Raw genomic sequence first — 16,820 nt, 5'->3', positions numbered from 1 at the left:
AATGATGGCGGTGGGGTTATGGTATGGGCAGGTATAAGCTACGGACAATGAACACGATTGCATTTTATCGATGGCAATATGAATGCACAGAGATACCGTGACGTGATCCTGAGGCCCATTATCGTGCCATTCATCCACCGCCATCACCTCATAATGCAAGGATCTGTACACAATTCCTGGATGCTGAAAATGTCCCAGTTCTTCCATGGCCTGCATACTCACCAGACATGTCACCCATTGAGCATGTTTTGGGATGCTCTGGATCGACATGTATGACAGCGTGTTCCAGTTCCCGCCAATATCCAGCAACTTCGCACAGCCATTGAAGAGGAGTGGGACAACGTTCCACAGGCCACAATCAACAGCCTAATCAACTTTATGGGAAGTTGGGCAAATGGTGGTCACACCAGATACTGACTGGTTTTCTGATCCATGCCCCTACCTTTTTTAAAAGGTATCTGTATTTCCAGTCATGTGAAATCCATAGATTAGGGCCTAATGAATGTTTTTCAATTTTTGAAATTGTTGCATTTATATTTTTGTTAAGTGGATTAAAGTAAGGTACCTAAATGTTACCCAATAAATTATTTGATATTGATATTATGAACGGCTGCATTGGGCCTTTTAAACAAGTCTTATAAAGACCATATCTGTTCATATTCCCACAGGAGAGAGCTCCAACCCAGGTTCAGACAGTGAGCCCAGTTCCACAGCATCAGGAAACCATAAACAACACAGACAGAGGAACACAAGACAGAAAAATCACCATTGCATGGACTGCTTCACTAGTTTCTATGAGCCAGAGGAGTTGAGAAGGCACACTTGTAGGCCCCACCCCTGCTCAGATTGCAGAGGCAGCATTTTATGTCCAACTCACCTCAAATCAAAACAGACTCAAAAAAGGATTACGACATACCCGTGTGGTCAATGTGGGAAGATATGTGAAACACCAAGCAAACTCAAGACGCACCAGATAACGCATACAGGAGAGAAGCCATACCACTGCTCTGTTTGTGGGAAGGGTTGCAGTCATTCAGACCAACTAAAGACACACCAGAGAACTCACACAGGAGAGAAGCCTTACCACTGCTCCCAATGTGGAACACGTTTCAGTCAGTTATCAACTCTGAGAAAACACCACCTAACTCACACAGGAGAGAAGCCATACCTCTGCTCTCATTGTGGGAAGAGTTTCCGTCAGTTAGCCAACCTAAATACACACCAGTTAATTCACACAGGAGAGAAGCCATACCACTGCTGTCAGTGTGGGAAGGATTTCAGACATCCAAGAGACTTAAATTCACACCAGAGAACTCACACAGGAGAGAAGCCTTACCACTGCTCCCAATGTGGAACAAGTTTCAGTCAGTTATCAACTCTGAAAAAACACAATCTAACTCACACAGGAGAGAAGCCTTACCTCTGCTCTCAATGTGGGAAGAGTTTCACCAGGTTATGTGAACTGAAGGCACACCAGATAACTCACACAGAAGAGAAGCCTTACCACTGCTCTCAGTGTGGGGATAGTTTCACCAGTTTATATTTTCTAAAGAAACACCAGCTAATTCACACTGGAGGAAAGCTGTTCCACTGCTCCCAGTGTGGGAAGAGTTTCAGCCAGTCATCAACGCTGAAGAAACATCAGATAACTCACACAGGGAGAAGAAGTTCCCATGCCATCAGTGTGGGAAGAATTTTGGTCATTCATCAACTTTGAAGAAACATCAGATAACGCACACAGGAGAGAAACCTTACCACTGCGCTCAGTGTGGAAATAGTTTCAGTCTGGTGGGAAACCTAAAGAGACACCAGCTAACCCACACAGTAGAGAAGCCTTACTGCTGTTCGTATTGTGGGAAGAGTGTCAGTCAGTTACACCACCTAAAGACACACCAGTTAATTCACACAGGAGAGAAGCCATACAACTGCTTTCATTGTGGGAAGAGTTTCAGTCAATCATCAACTTTGAAGAAACATCAGGAGAAAAGCTGTGTCATCAGATCTGAAGACACCAGCTTGCTCACAGGGGAGAAGCCTTAACTCTACTATCAATGTGGGGATAGTTTCACCAGTTAATATTTCCAAAAAACACCAACTAATTATAACTAACAAAAACTTACCTGGTTAAATAAAGGGGGGGAAAAATAACTTGCAAAGGAGTGTGGTACCTGCTTCCTGTGTGGAAAGCTTCAGTCAGTCATCAAATTTGTAGACACCATTTAACTCGCACAGTAGAGTAACCGTACCACTGCTCTGTTTGAGGAAAAGGTTCAGTCACATAGGAGACGTAAAGAAACACCAGCTCGTACTGGAGAGAAGCCTTACCATGTTCTGGAGTTGTTTGAATATTGTTTATTGAAATAAAGCTGGTTTGATGATAACGGTTTATTGTGAACATATCAATATTTCAGGAATCACCAAAAAGGCAGCACTGCAGAGAAAATGCAGTTTTACAGAAACTGTATTGATTTAATTGGTGATTAGGGGACATGGTTTGTCATTGTCAGTATTTCCACTAAACAGCTGTCTGTTTGGGAATGCAATACTTCTATAACAGCAGACCTTCAGCAGCAGACATCCAGATGATTTTCCAGAGGACGCGGCCACAACGGACAATTCAGTGAAGTTGTATTTGCATTTGCCGTTATGGAATCCATTGCTAATATCTGTCCATAGAGAATCCTCAGTAATCACAGACATCATATCCATAGCTAATATCTTCTAGTTGGATTTCTATAATCTTTTTTTTCTTCCTAAAGTTAAAAAAATAAAATGTAATTTAGTCACAAATATCTGCAACAAAAACTTATAAATGGCAGAAAATAACCAAAAATGAATAAACATATTGTATTTCAATTACTAAGCTCAGTCTCCTGTCTCACTTTATTATGGAGGGTTGAAGGTTCATTATTTCTGGTGCTTTACAGGTAGGCTATACTGTAAGGATAATATACAGTCTAAGGCAGTGGCGGTCGGTGCTGTTTAAGATGAGGATTATTATTTTTCATGAGCATGGCCTTATTTCTATTACAGCATATTGGATGACTGTCATTCATATTCCATTCACCCAGATCAATGTAACATCGATAGGTTTAGGCTACTACAACATTTAATATGTGGAACAGATAACATGTGGAACAGTTAATATGTGGAACAGATAACATGTGGAACAGTAACCGCAAGTAACACATGACATATGGTAATGATCACAGTAATGGAGTAAAAATGTAAAGGTTAAAGCAATTATATAGTAATTAATGATGAATTAGATCATCAATCAATCAAAAATATTTTATACAAATGAACATATTGTTAAGTGAAAGTGCTGAATAGTACCAGGCCTTAAACCCTTATAGACCCTAGCATGTCTTGGGGATCCCCTGTTATTGGTAATGGTGAGAGGTTAGCATGTCTTGGGGATCCCCTGTTATTGGTAATGGTGAGAGGTTAGCATGTCTTGGGGATCCCCTGTTATTGGTAATGGTGAGAGGTTAGCATGTCTTGGGGCTATGATCTTTGTACCATTTATATTTATCTTGTCTCGAATGAAAAGTTCATGTTTTGCTATCTCCCAAAATAAATGCCATCTCTGATGAGAGACAGGCTCCTCTCCATCTTGCGTTACAAACACTATACTTGTCCGTTCAGTAGCAGGGTAAGACTTTGTCTTGGGGATCCCCTGTTATTGGTAATGGTGAGAGGTTAGCATGTTTTGAGGGTATGATCTTTGTGGCTCTGTAATTTTCACTCACCATTATTCACGATTTGTTCAGCATGATCTGTAACCATGGTAGCATCCACATTAATGTAAAAGTGTTTAGAAACATATTCTATTCTTATTTACAATAAAAGTGACTCCAAAATTAAACAATACATTATTTACCATTTATTTCTGTTGGGCACAAAATAATCAGAAACACAACTAAAACAAACTGCAAATGCATCCAACAAGTTTGTAGAGTCACATGCTTGATGTAGTCTTTGCATGCTAGTAATATAGGACCAAGTACTAAACCTTTGACTATTTTTAATACACATAAGTGATTTTGTCCAAATACTCATGACACCTTCAAATGGGAGGACTAGATACATAAAGTGCTTCCATTTCTAAATTGTAAAACAGATATGTATGCGTATTTTTTTGCCTGCCATTACAAAGGTTACTTAACCTCGTACAACCATCCGGAAGTCTTGCGAGTTTACATTCTGTTTCGGTACACGGATTCCAGCGGTAATCAGTCTGGGCCTGGTTTCCCAAGAACAATGGAATCTAAGCCTTGTTCACATTACCCATAATGTTGATCCCTTTTGTATTTTAAAGTATTGTGGTGGCAGCATCATGTTATGGGTATGCTTGTCACCGGCAGGGAAGTGGATTATGAACAGGTTCTGAAAGAGGAAACATTAACTACTTGAGAAAGGAATGTTTGCTAGAAAGTCACAGTCTGTATGCCACATGAATGTAGCTATTAGAAAGCTATTGGGGTGATTCCTCTCGAAAATTTAACAAAAATTGATTTTCATGACATTTAATCCATAGAAGGGTCCTTTGGAGGAAGGATTGTTGACATATATTTGACATTTGTATCTTAAAGCATCATTGAGAATAACTAATTGAAGTTGGAACATTCAGTAAAGGCTGAACGGAACATGACGAGAGGCGGGGGTGTGTTGTGTACTTCCATTCAAGTTGATTGGCGAAGTTACATTTAAATTGTTGTCATATTGGCTTAGATGTGATGGTAGAAAGACTTGAATTTAACATAGAGCATTGATCAAAGCCTACTTAAGAAGCCGGTGGCCGCCGGCTTCTTAATGTTTTGATACGGTTTGCTTAATGAACACAACCCTGATTCTGATCCAACAAATTACATACAACATTATTGAGATAATTGCGAAATTAAAGTTGACTGTTTGACGTATTATGACTTTTTGGTACATGGCCCTGTCTGTGGGATAAATTGCAGGAGTATAAAGCAGAGGCTCCTATCATCAGGTCTTCAGTCATCCCAGATATAACAGCTGCCATAGAGGTCAAGGCTATTACCAAAGCAGCAGTTAAACTGGACAACCTTCTATTCAACGCCTTCTATTCAACTCATTCACAGGCAGAAAGGAACACTTTCCATTTTTCCCATGATTTAAATCAGTCTTCCAATTGTGCGACTGAATGTGAAGTATTTTATTTCTAAATCATTGGTGGGGCCATCTAGTGATTGGGCTGTCGCTTGGCTAGGACGAGTCCCCTGCTCCCCCAGAGACGCTTGTGTTCCAACAGCTGCAGCTGAAGGGAGGGTGTGGGATTCCCAGTTTTATTGATGTTCTCTGTAATGGACTTCACTTTTCTTGTCCTTGACTGTGTCTTCCTGCAATCTCTGTTGTGTTTACAATTGAAGGTCTAAAAAATAAAGCTGTCCAAAAAGAAGCTGGTATTTGACTGGTCCGTTTAATAATGGCTATAACAGGTATACGTCTGTTCCATATATGGTCATATCCTCTGGTGCACAGCTCAAATGGCATCAGATCTGCCAATATAGCAAAACCAAATTACCTTAGATATGTTGCTGTGGAAGCTGGATGTATTTCTGACACACCCGTTTCTGAACATTGCCATATTCGGATTGTAAATGATCTGTTGCTTTGGTTCGCTTCTTGTACCTCTGCTATCGACTGTATGGGATCAAATTGGAGTTTAAAGAACCGCTCAGCAGATGTGGTTTGATACCATCTCCATGACGGAGGGTCATAAAGCAATCCCAAACGACTTCAGGCTGCATGTATTTCTGACACCCAGTTTGGAACATGGCCATGTTTGGAAAAGGTCACTGTCAGGGGGGTAATCATTTTGGAGTTGTTTGTCTTAAGATCTGTAAAGCTGGAAAACACAACAGCTCCACATTTGATCCAAGTGTTTATCCTTGTAAATGTATTAGATTAATATTACATTTAGCCCTCCATTGACTTCACACTGCATGCTGAAAGGTGAAGACCTCATACCTATACTGTGGACCACATGGAGATCCGATACAGGCCAGCACATTATTCTGACCTTATTAGTCGACCATGAGGTCCTCACATTGCTGACACCGTAATAGATTTACAGCAAGATATGTGACCTGGAAAATAAGATCTGAATTATCTGAGCCAAGCTTGGTTGTTTTGTGGATCCATGGCACAGCATGTGACATTTCATATATATATTTAGATTTTTATTGGCTGTGACATTTGAATGGATTGAATCATGAAAATAATTCTGACCTGAGCCAAGATGCTTTGGTGTCTCAGTCTGTGGTGATAAAACTACTTTGCGAGCACAGACAGAGTCACTTAAATAACCCTAAAAATACATTGGATCAAGAGTTACTATCCGATCCTTCCAAGACACTGCTAAAATACGTCAAATATGTACAATAACAGTTTTATAATGACAATTTACTCAACTGCTTAATGACATCTGACAGTTAATAACAGCATATCAGTAACAGTATGTCCTATTCTGGACAGCCCATCCGCATGGTGTGCAGGTTCTTGTTCCAGCCAGGCACTAACACAGCAGGTTCAGCTGAATCAACTTGTTGTGAAGGGCCATGCCACTCCTTCAGGACTGTTCCATTATTACATTGAAAGATACTAATCTTATTAGAATTAGAATGCTGTTTTGGCAGATGTTTAAGCAGGGAAATCCTTTTGTTATTACCTCCAGCAGTGCAGTAAATACTAATACACAAGTAATACCAAGGACAAAAAGAAAAAGAAACATCAGAACAAGCAATATCAGAGTCTGGTATATAAATATGTGTAGTATATACAGTATGGACAATAAATCAGTAGGAAAAGGTATGTACAGCAGTAGTTATATGGATGAGCTATGTCCATAATACAGTATGTACAGCAGTAGTTATATGGGTTGAGCTATGTCCAGAATACAGTATGTACAGCAGTAGTTATATAGGATGAGCTATGTCCAGAATACAGTATGTACAGCAGTAGTTATATAGGATGAGCTATGTCCAGAATACAGTATGTACAGCAGTAGTTATATAGGATGAGCTATGTCCAGAATACAGTATGTACAGCAGTAGTTATATGGGATGAGCTATGTCCAGAATACAGTATGTACAGCAGTAGTTATATAGGATGAGCTATGTCCAGAATACAGTATGTACAGCAGTAGTTATATAGGATGAGATATGTCCAGAATACAATATGTACAGCAGCAGTTATATGGGATGAGCTATGTCCAGAATACAATATGTACAGCAGTAGTTAAAGTACCAGTCAAAGGTTTGGACACACCTACTCATTCCAGTGTTTTTCTTTATTTTTACTATTTTCTACATTGTAGAATAATAGTGAAGACATCAAAACTATGAAATAATACATATGGAATAATGTAGTAACCAAAAAAGTGTTAAACAAATCAAAATATATATGATATATTTTAGATTCTTCAAAGTAGCCACCCTTTGCCTTGATGACAGCTTTGCACACTCTTGGCATTCTCTTAACCAGCTTCATGAGGAATGTGTTTCCAACAGTCTTGAAGGAGTTCCCATATATGCTGAGCACTCGTTGGCTGCTTTTCCTTCACTCTGCGGTCCAACTCATCCCAAACTATCTCAATTGGGTTGAGGTTGGGTGATTGTGGAGGCCAGGTCATCTGATACAGCACTGCATCACTCTCCTTGGTCAAATAACCTTTACACAGCCTGGAGGTGTGTTTTGGGTCATTGTCCTGTTGAAAAACAAATGATAGTCCCTCTAAGCACAAAGCAGATTGGATGGCATATGGCTGCAGAATGCTGTGGTACCCATGCTGGTTAAGTGTATCTTGAATTCTAAATAAAACACAGACAGTGTCACAAGCAAAGCACCCCCACACCATCACATCTCCTCCTCCATGCTTCATGGTGGGAACCACACATGCGGCGATCATCCGTTCACCTACTCTGCATCTCACAAAGACCCGGTGGTTGGAACCAAAAATCTCAAATTTGGACTTTCCACCGGTCTAATGTCCATTGCTCGTGTTTCTTGGCCCAAGCAAGTTTCTTCTTCTTATTGGTGTCCTTTAGTAGTGATTTCTTTGCAACAATTCAACCATGAAAGCTTGATTCACGCAGTCTCCTCTGAACAGTTGATGTTGAGATATGTCTGTTACTTTAACTCTGTGAAGCATTGATTAGGGCTGCAATCTGAGGCTGGTAACTCTAATGAACTTATCCTCTGCAGCAGAGGTAACTCTGGGTCTTCCTTTCCTGTGGCGGTCCTCATGAGAGCCAGTTCCATCATAGCACTTGATGGTTTTTGCGACTGCACTTGAAGAAACTTTCAAACTTCTTGATATTTTCCGGATTGACTGACGTGTCCAATACATGTATATTTTGGTGTCCAATCTTTTGACTGGTACTGCACCTGTATGGTAACACAACACAGACACTAAGATACCTGTATGGTAACACAACACAGACACTAAGATACCTGTATGGTAACACAACATAGAAACTAAGATACCTGTATGGTAACACAACATAGACACTAAGATACCTGTATGGTAACACAACATGGACAATAAGATACCTGTATGGTAACACAACATAGACACTAAGATACCTGTATGGTAACACAACATAGACACTAAGATACCTGTATGGTAACACAACACACAACATGATTTGATTCTGGACCAGTCGACCTCCGATATCCTCTGGAGCAGCAGGTTCCCTGTGGTTTTCTACTCTGATCCTGCACTCTGGCTCAATCATAGGATGGGGCAGCCTCTTCTCCCAGCAAATATTTTGCAAAACCACCGTGGCATAGATAACGGTGCAGGTCCTTTTGAGTGTCCTCTATTCAAACTGTATCGCTGAAGCATTACAGATTGACCAATAGAAATTCAAAGATAATTTCCAATTGAGCCGACATATGCAGAGAACTATATATTCCAGAGAACTCGGATACGTAGCCACTCCGATAATAATAAGAGTATGTAAGAAATCTAGAGTGGTCTTGCCTTCTAATTATTGGTGTCCATTGCAAAATGATTGAAGATGTTTTCGTTGCATGACCTAATGAACATGACCTACCTCATGGGCCTTATTTAGGTCAGTGCTATCCGGGATCCTTGGGACTTCCCTAACCTAAACCCTGACCTTGACCCCTACCCTAACCATGACCTTGACCCCTATCCTAAACCCAGTATAAAGGAAGTTAGAATTTCGCAAGCCAATGCTAACTAGCATTAGCGCAATGACTGGAAGTCTATGGTATCTACTAGTATGCAATTTATTGCAAATCTCCAAACAACTGTAGTATAACTATTCTCCAATAGAAGGCACTAAACTGCAAGGTTAGAAGGAGGTAAATGAGGGCCCTTTTTTTGCCTGCCACTGCAAAGTTTCTGGAGGTGCCTGAAATAGATCCTGGAGGGGAATCAGAGGAGCCTAAATCATTGGGGAATCGGAGGAGCCTAAATCATTGGGGAATCGGAGGAGCCTAAAGCATTGGGGAATCCGAGGAGCCTTAAGAATTGGGGAATCGTAGGAGTCCTAAATCATTGTGAATCAGAGGAGCCTAAAGCATTGGGGAATTGGAGGAGCCTAAAGCATTGGGGAATCGGAGGAGCCTAAAGCATTGGGGAATCGGAGGAGCCTAAAGCATTTGGGAATCCGAGGAGCCTTAAGAATTGGGGAATCGGAGGAGTCCTAAATCATTGTGAATCAGAGGAGCCTAAAGCATTGGGGAATTGGAGGAGCCTAAAGCATTGGGGAATCGGAGGAGCCTAAAGCATTGGGGAATCGGAGGAGCCTAAAGCATTGGGGAATCGGAGGAGCCTAAAGCATTGGGGAATCGGAGGAGCCTAAAGCATTGGGGAATCGGAGGAGCCTAAAGCATTGCCAAAACAAACAGTTAATAATAACCATAGTTAACCTCTCCACCCTCATCATCTGTGAGTCAGCATGTAGTGAGGGCTTTCCCTGACAGTTGGTTGGCTAGCATATTTATAGACAACGTGTGAGTGTTTTAGGAAACAGGGATCACAGCTGTACTCAGCAAGGGCTTCCCCTGGGCTGGCTGGCAGGAAGTATTTATGGACTACCATGGTGTGTGTGTATGTGTGTGCTCCTTATGAAACAGGCAGGGGATCACCGCAGTAGTTATTTGTATGTAGAAGGAATTGCAAGGATTTTTCCCCCAACATTTTTTAGATCTTAATTAGCATGATCAGTGCAATATTGTCATAATATTAATAATTTATTAATAATTATAATTTATTAAACTTCTATAGCGCTTTTCATAACATAAATACATCTCAAGGTGCTTCAAGAGCAAGAAACAAACAACAAATACATCATCATAAGTAGCTTAGCTGTAGCTAGCTAGGTCAACCAATACATCATCATAAGTAGCTTAGCTATAGCTAGCTAGGTCAACCAATACATAATCATAAGTAGCTTAGCTATAGCTGGCTAGGTCAACCAATAAAGGTCAAGTCTTTGAGTGCATGCATCTTTCAAAGATGGAGACGGGACAGTTCATGGATTGATCAGAGGAAGGTTGTCAGAGAGATGGTTGATGAAGATGGAGTCTAGTGACGATCTTGTAGAGGGTTATGTGGTATCGCGTCGAATGCTGGTGCTCATTGCTGTCAACAAAGAGTCCGCTTAGGCTGCACCTTGATTAGAAGCTTTTATTTAATATCACAAGTTTACAGCATAAGTTACAGACCCGCGGTGTCTGGAGAAGCACGTCCCAAATTAATCTGAATGCCTCTGACCCCTCCTTTGTCTAGCTCCTACTTATAAACAATGGCAAAAATGGGTTGCTCCCTCTTTCGTCCAATCACCGGTCTCCCCTGGGGCGTCACCCTCCAAACGGCTACATTTGAACTAAGATAAACAACATTCCATTTCTTCATGAAAAACATTTAACAAAGACATAATCCTAATACACAACATTTACTCTGGGAACCAGCCTGTGTTGTGGAGCCACTGGAATTATCCTCCTTCACAATGTGTAGCACCCACTTGGGTGATTCCTCAGCAGCTCTGGGCGCCAGAAAGCTCTCCACATATACAGTTCAGAGTAGTAGCCAGTCATCCTCACTGAACCCTCTGCCTCAGCACTGCATTCCTACTGGATCTCTTATTCCTCTCAAGCTTCAGGTGACTCCTCAAATGATCTGGAACCAGCAGCCAGATGAAACAAGAAGCTGTTTCCTGCATCATTCAAACAAAAACAAAAGCCAGCTAGCTAGCTAGCCCTCCATGCCATTTACCTGCCAATCTGTGGGTGAAAACCACCAGATATATGCAATATAAACTAAATGTTACCAAAAACAAAAAGTTTGATAAAAAACAACAATAAAAACCCTTGAACATATCTAAATATGTACATATTTACAGAGCTCGTACCATTATGCAATTTTAAAGATAACATATATATATTTCATATGATATGCATAACATTACTCAGTGTTTAAATTAATTAATCAGTGATGACTACACCATTCATCACAGATAGGGGAAACCATATAGGTATCTTTCCTAAGTATCTTTGCTAACACCCTGCAGTCAGGTTCACACACCAGTAGACTAGCTAGCTCTGTAAACAACGGATTCTGCGAACATGTGATGATGGTTAGAAGGCGGTGCATATTAAAATTATGTAAGATAATATTTTCAATACGTTACCATTAAAAGGACCAGAGAATGTGTGACTCAGTGGCAGCATCAGGAATTTCTCACAGAGGGTGGTTTGGTCATTGCGTAGGGGTGTTTGCAATAATTCAATAATATAATATGTCACAAGCAATAACAAGCCTATACCCATTTCGAAAAAAAAGCATTTAATGTATTCAGTAATGTTACACTTATCCACATTTACCAGAGGGTTCAAATTGCAATGAGTTGGAGGCTAGATAGCTTTGTCAGCATTGGCCTACCAAACTCATAACAGAGGCTTCACACTTTTATTACAAGGCTATAAATATAATCTACAGTGGTGGGAGAGGTTGGAATGAAGGCCAATCAGTCAGTCAAAACAGACTAGATACATGGTGTCAGAAGGCAGTTTTTGGAGCAGTGAGCAATTTATTAACCACTCTGTAATTTTACATTAGTTGCAGGCTAGATGGGATACAGTTTATGTCAAATTGACATCAAAAGTTTAAACATTTCGCATTTTAACTAACCCTAAACCTTTTCCTAAACTTAACCTAGTTCTCCTAACCTGCTGCGTAAGTTCTCCTAACCTCCTACGTAAGTTCCTCCTAACCTGCTGCGTAAATTCTCCTAACCTGCTACGAAAAGTCCATTCTGACATACAGCAGTATACCATCTAGTCAAAACCAAAGAGAAAGGTCCTGCCCCAGGGACATGGAGTGCCAGGGGAAGTTGATCAGACACATTGGTCCCACACTAATGTCACTTCAATGTTGTGATTTTGAACAGATTTAGCGTTCAACATGTAAAAATGAAGTGGATTATGAACAGGTTCTGAAAGAGGAAGCATTAACTACTTGAGAAAGGAAGGTTAGCTAGAAAGTCACAGTCTGAATGCCACATTATTGTAGCTATTAGAAAGCTATTATAGTGATTCCTCAACTAGAACAGGAAAATACCATGATTTTCTTTGTTTCTACAACATTTAATCCATTTGTATCTTAAAGCATAATTGAGAAATAAATAATTTAAGTTGGAACATCTGTGATGTCAACGACCCTGTTAAAAATCAAGTATGTGGTTCTCGTTAACGGCTGAACAGAACATGACAATAGGCATGGAGGGTGTTGTTTTCCTCCATACAAGTTCATTTGCTAAGTTTCATTGAAATTGTTGTCATATTGACTTGATGTGATGGTAGAACGATTTTAATTTAACATTGAGCATTGATCAATGCCTACTTATGAAGCCAGTGGCCGCCAGCTTCTTAACGTTTTGCTACACTGTTCCTAATGAACACAACCCTAATTCCAATCCAACAGGTTGAGTACAACATTATTGAGATGATTGCGATACTAAAGTTGAATGTTATTATGACTATTTGACATAATATGACTTTTTGGTATATGACCCTGTTCGTGGGCCAATTTGCAGGAGTATAAAGCAGACTCCTATCATCAGGTCTTCAGTCATCCCAGATATAACAGCTGCCATAGAGGTCAAGGCTATTACCAAAGCAGCAGTTAAACTGGACAACCTTCTATTCAACTCATTCACAGGCTGACAGGAACACTCAATTTTCCCCATGATTTAAATCAGTCTTCCAATAGTGCGACTGGATGTGAAATGTTTCACTTCTAAACATTGATCATTGGTGGGGTCATTTAGTGGATTGGGCTGTCACTTGTCCTTTCTGTTCCAAAAGGAAGTTCTCTGTTATGGACTTCACTTTTCTTGTCCTTGACTGTGTGTTCCTGCAATCTATGTTGTGTTTACATTTGAAAGTCTAAAAATAAAGCTGTCCAAAAAAATTATTAAATTATAATGGCCATGTCAGGTATAAGTCTGTTTCGTATATGGTCATTTCCTCTGGTGCACAGCTCAAATGGCAGGAGATCTGCCAATAAAGCAAAACCAAATTACCTTGGATATATTGCTGTGGAAAGCTGGATGTATTTCTGACACACCAATTTCTAAACATGGCCATATTGGGCTTGTTTCGCTTCCTGTAACTCTGTCATGGACTGTATGGGATCAAATTTTAGTTTCAAGAACAGCTCAGCAGATATCATGAAGCAATCCCAGTGGGTCATAAAGCAATCCCAATTGACTTTAGGGTGCGTGTATTTCTGACACCCAGTTTCGGATCATGGCCATGGTTGGAGGTCACTGAAAGGGGGTAATAATTTGGATAATTTGGACTACTTGTTTGTCCAGGATCTATAAACCTTGCTGAAAAACACAACACGTGCCCATTTGATAAAAGTGTTTAGCCCTCAATTGACTTTACACTGCATGCTGAAAAGTGAAGACCTCATACCTATACTGTAGAACACAGAGAGATCCGATACAGGCCAGCACATTATTCTGACCTTATGAGTCGACCATGAGGTCCTCACATTGCTGACACAGTAATAGATTTACAGTGAGATATGTGACCTGGAAAATTAGATCTCAATCAACCGAGCCAAGATTGGTTGTTTTGTGGATCCATGCCACAGCATCTGACATTTCATTTCCAGATTTAGATTTTTACTGGCTGTGACATTTTTATGGTTGAATCATGGGGGGGAAAAAAGCTGACTTGAGCCAAGGCGCTGGGGTGTCTCATCCAAACTCCTGTCTGTGGTGATAAAACTACATTGTGAGCACAGACTGAGTCGTTTTTAAGCACCCTTAAAATGTATTGGATCAAGAGTTACTGTTCGATTCCCCCATGGGCCCATATGTACAAAACAGTTTTATAATGACAGTTTACTCAACTGCTTAATGACATCTGACTGTTAATAAGAGTATATCAGGGGCCTGCAACTCGTTATGGACGGCCCATCCACATGGTTTGCAGGCTCTTGTTCCATCCCAGCACTAACACAGCGGCTTCAGCTAAATCAACTTGTTGTAAAGGGTCATCCCACTGGGCACATCACATAATTTCAACGTGGATAATTAGGTAATATTTGGTTGAGATGTTGATCAATGATTTTACAACCTATATTCACCCACTCAAAAAGACAGCCAAAAGATAGCTGAATATCCAATGCGTTATCATTATGCTTTCAAACATCTAAAAGCAGAACCAAATTCCAATTAAAAAACAATGTCAGATTTTTGGTTTAATGTCACCCAAATGTCTATGACTGCACTTTCAAGCAATGTTCAAATGTTTGTATATTCCCCGGAGGGTAACTTCTGCATAGTGCAAGTTTGGAGCTTATGCCGGGTGTACACAACAGGTCATATATCATGCAAGATCTTTGCACATTAAAATAACTTAATGTCATAAACATTTAGTCTGCATGATAATGTTCTCTCCACCCACAAACACGGCAAGTAAATATCTCGTCTAATAACAGTGGCATTGGTGCCAGAATTAGGCTGTGTTGGCAGATATATCAAACAATAAACCTTGGCTGCAGTGAAGATGAGAGCACAGTCCAAGAAATGAAAAGGCCTTGATGGGGTCCTTCCAAATGGTCAGCCCCTAGCTCAACTAGTGTATCCAGTAGCTTCCCCCTTTGGGGCTTCTTGTAGGGGAGACCAGGGTTGGTTGTCTCATGGGTTGGTTGTCACAGTTCTAATTATTCCCAATGTAAATGGTGCTGTGTAATATTTTTAAGGTTAAAATGTGTGAATTCTCAGAGCTTTAGTAGCATTAAGATCATCTTGAGAACCTCTTTAGTAGCTGAGGTGTTTCCCAGAGCCTTCGTTAGTAACGTGTCTCTTAAAAACCTTTGCACATCTAGGAGTGATCCAGACCACTCGTAGAGCAGCCAAAGTGCATCGTTATTCACAGATCTCTGCTAAACATAGAATCAAGAAGTTTGGGCTATCTGTCTGACTGTGACTGCCGATTACTTCATAACAAAGTTGACTACAAATACAAAGTTGCCAAATAATTTTCAATTGTTACCAACAAGTGAAGGATAAAATAATAGGCTATTTCAATCATATTGAAATAAGTGTCATGTTCAATCAATTGAGTTCTATTTTGCGACCAGGCTATCTGTCATTTTTGCCTCTGTGTTTCATGATGTGCAGCAGCATGTGTGCAAATGATGTTCCCAATCTGTGATTTAGTGCATAATTATAGGGTAAGCATAGTAAGTCTCCTCAATTGCCTCTTTGCAGTCAGAGGTGATAATATCTCTCTAGGAGCTGATCCGTCGTCAGTATTGTGGAAAAATTATAATGTTAAGGTAAGATTTGAATGGAGAAAGCAGATCCGAGAGCAGCGCTACTTTTCTTTCGATTCTATCAGTATTGACAAATGGTCTAACGATGCACTTAGCGAACGCTTTCTCTACGTGCTTGTTTGGGAAGAGTTGGCTCGTAAATAACGATGCATCTGGTGCGATCATCGTAATGCTTAAGTTACATCGCAACTGGGAAACGAGGCCCTGGTAAATTTATGTCAGCATGACAAAACATTGATGTGAGGGGAATTTATGTTTCTTTGTAAATGTTTGAACTATGGGAGTACCCATGAATTCTGTTTGTTGAAAAGAGGAAAGGGAGAGCTATATTTCAAACCTATTTTCTGACTTCCTAGGTCAAGCCATGAGGGGTTATACAGTAATGTATAGAGTATACTGCCAGTATACATTAAATGCCAACATCAAAATGTCATATGCTTTCTTAAAGACTAAAATTCTGAATTTTGTTAGGAATATTGTTCATCAAAGAAAGACTTAGCTATTGCTAAGATTCTGTTTGCTCTATTGCATCACTTCCTCTTACCAAAATAATAACCCCACACTGTGTGACATCAGACCCTGTGATGGGGCTGGTTGTCACAACTGGACAGAGTTTGTTTGATGGCTCATAACTCCATGTTGGAATAATATATGAGGATAAAAAGGGTCCCCATTTCAACCCAGGACATTGGTTTCCTCATAATATGAGTCTTACAAGATATACTGGTGATGAGAAATACACACCAGAGTAAAAAGTGACAACCAACTCCGATCTCCCCTACTAATGTGCTGTCAGCAATATGGATAAGATGGTTGAAATACTGGTATGGTGTTATGTAAATCATAAGAATCCTACTGGACTATTTTAGCCAACTGAAATGTGAGACAAATAAAAGCTCCTCCTGAATCTTCATTAGATCATACTGTAGATAAATAACACATTAGATTTATCAGTTTTATAAGC

Source organism: Coregonus clupeaformis, unplaced genomic scaffold (genome assembly GCF_020615455.1).
Source record: "Coregonus clupeaformis isolate EN_2021a unplaced genomic scaffold, ASM2061545v1 scaf0933, whole genome shotgun sequence".
NCBI classification, from domain to species: Eukaryota; Metazoa; Chordata; class Actinopteri; order Salmoniformes; family Salmonidae; genus Coregonus; species Coregonus clupeaformis.
Note: the sequence above shows the minus strand (reverse complement) of the source record.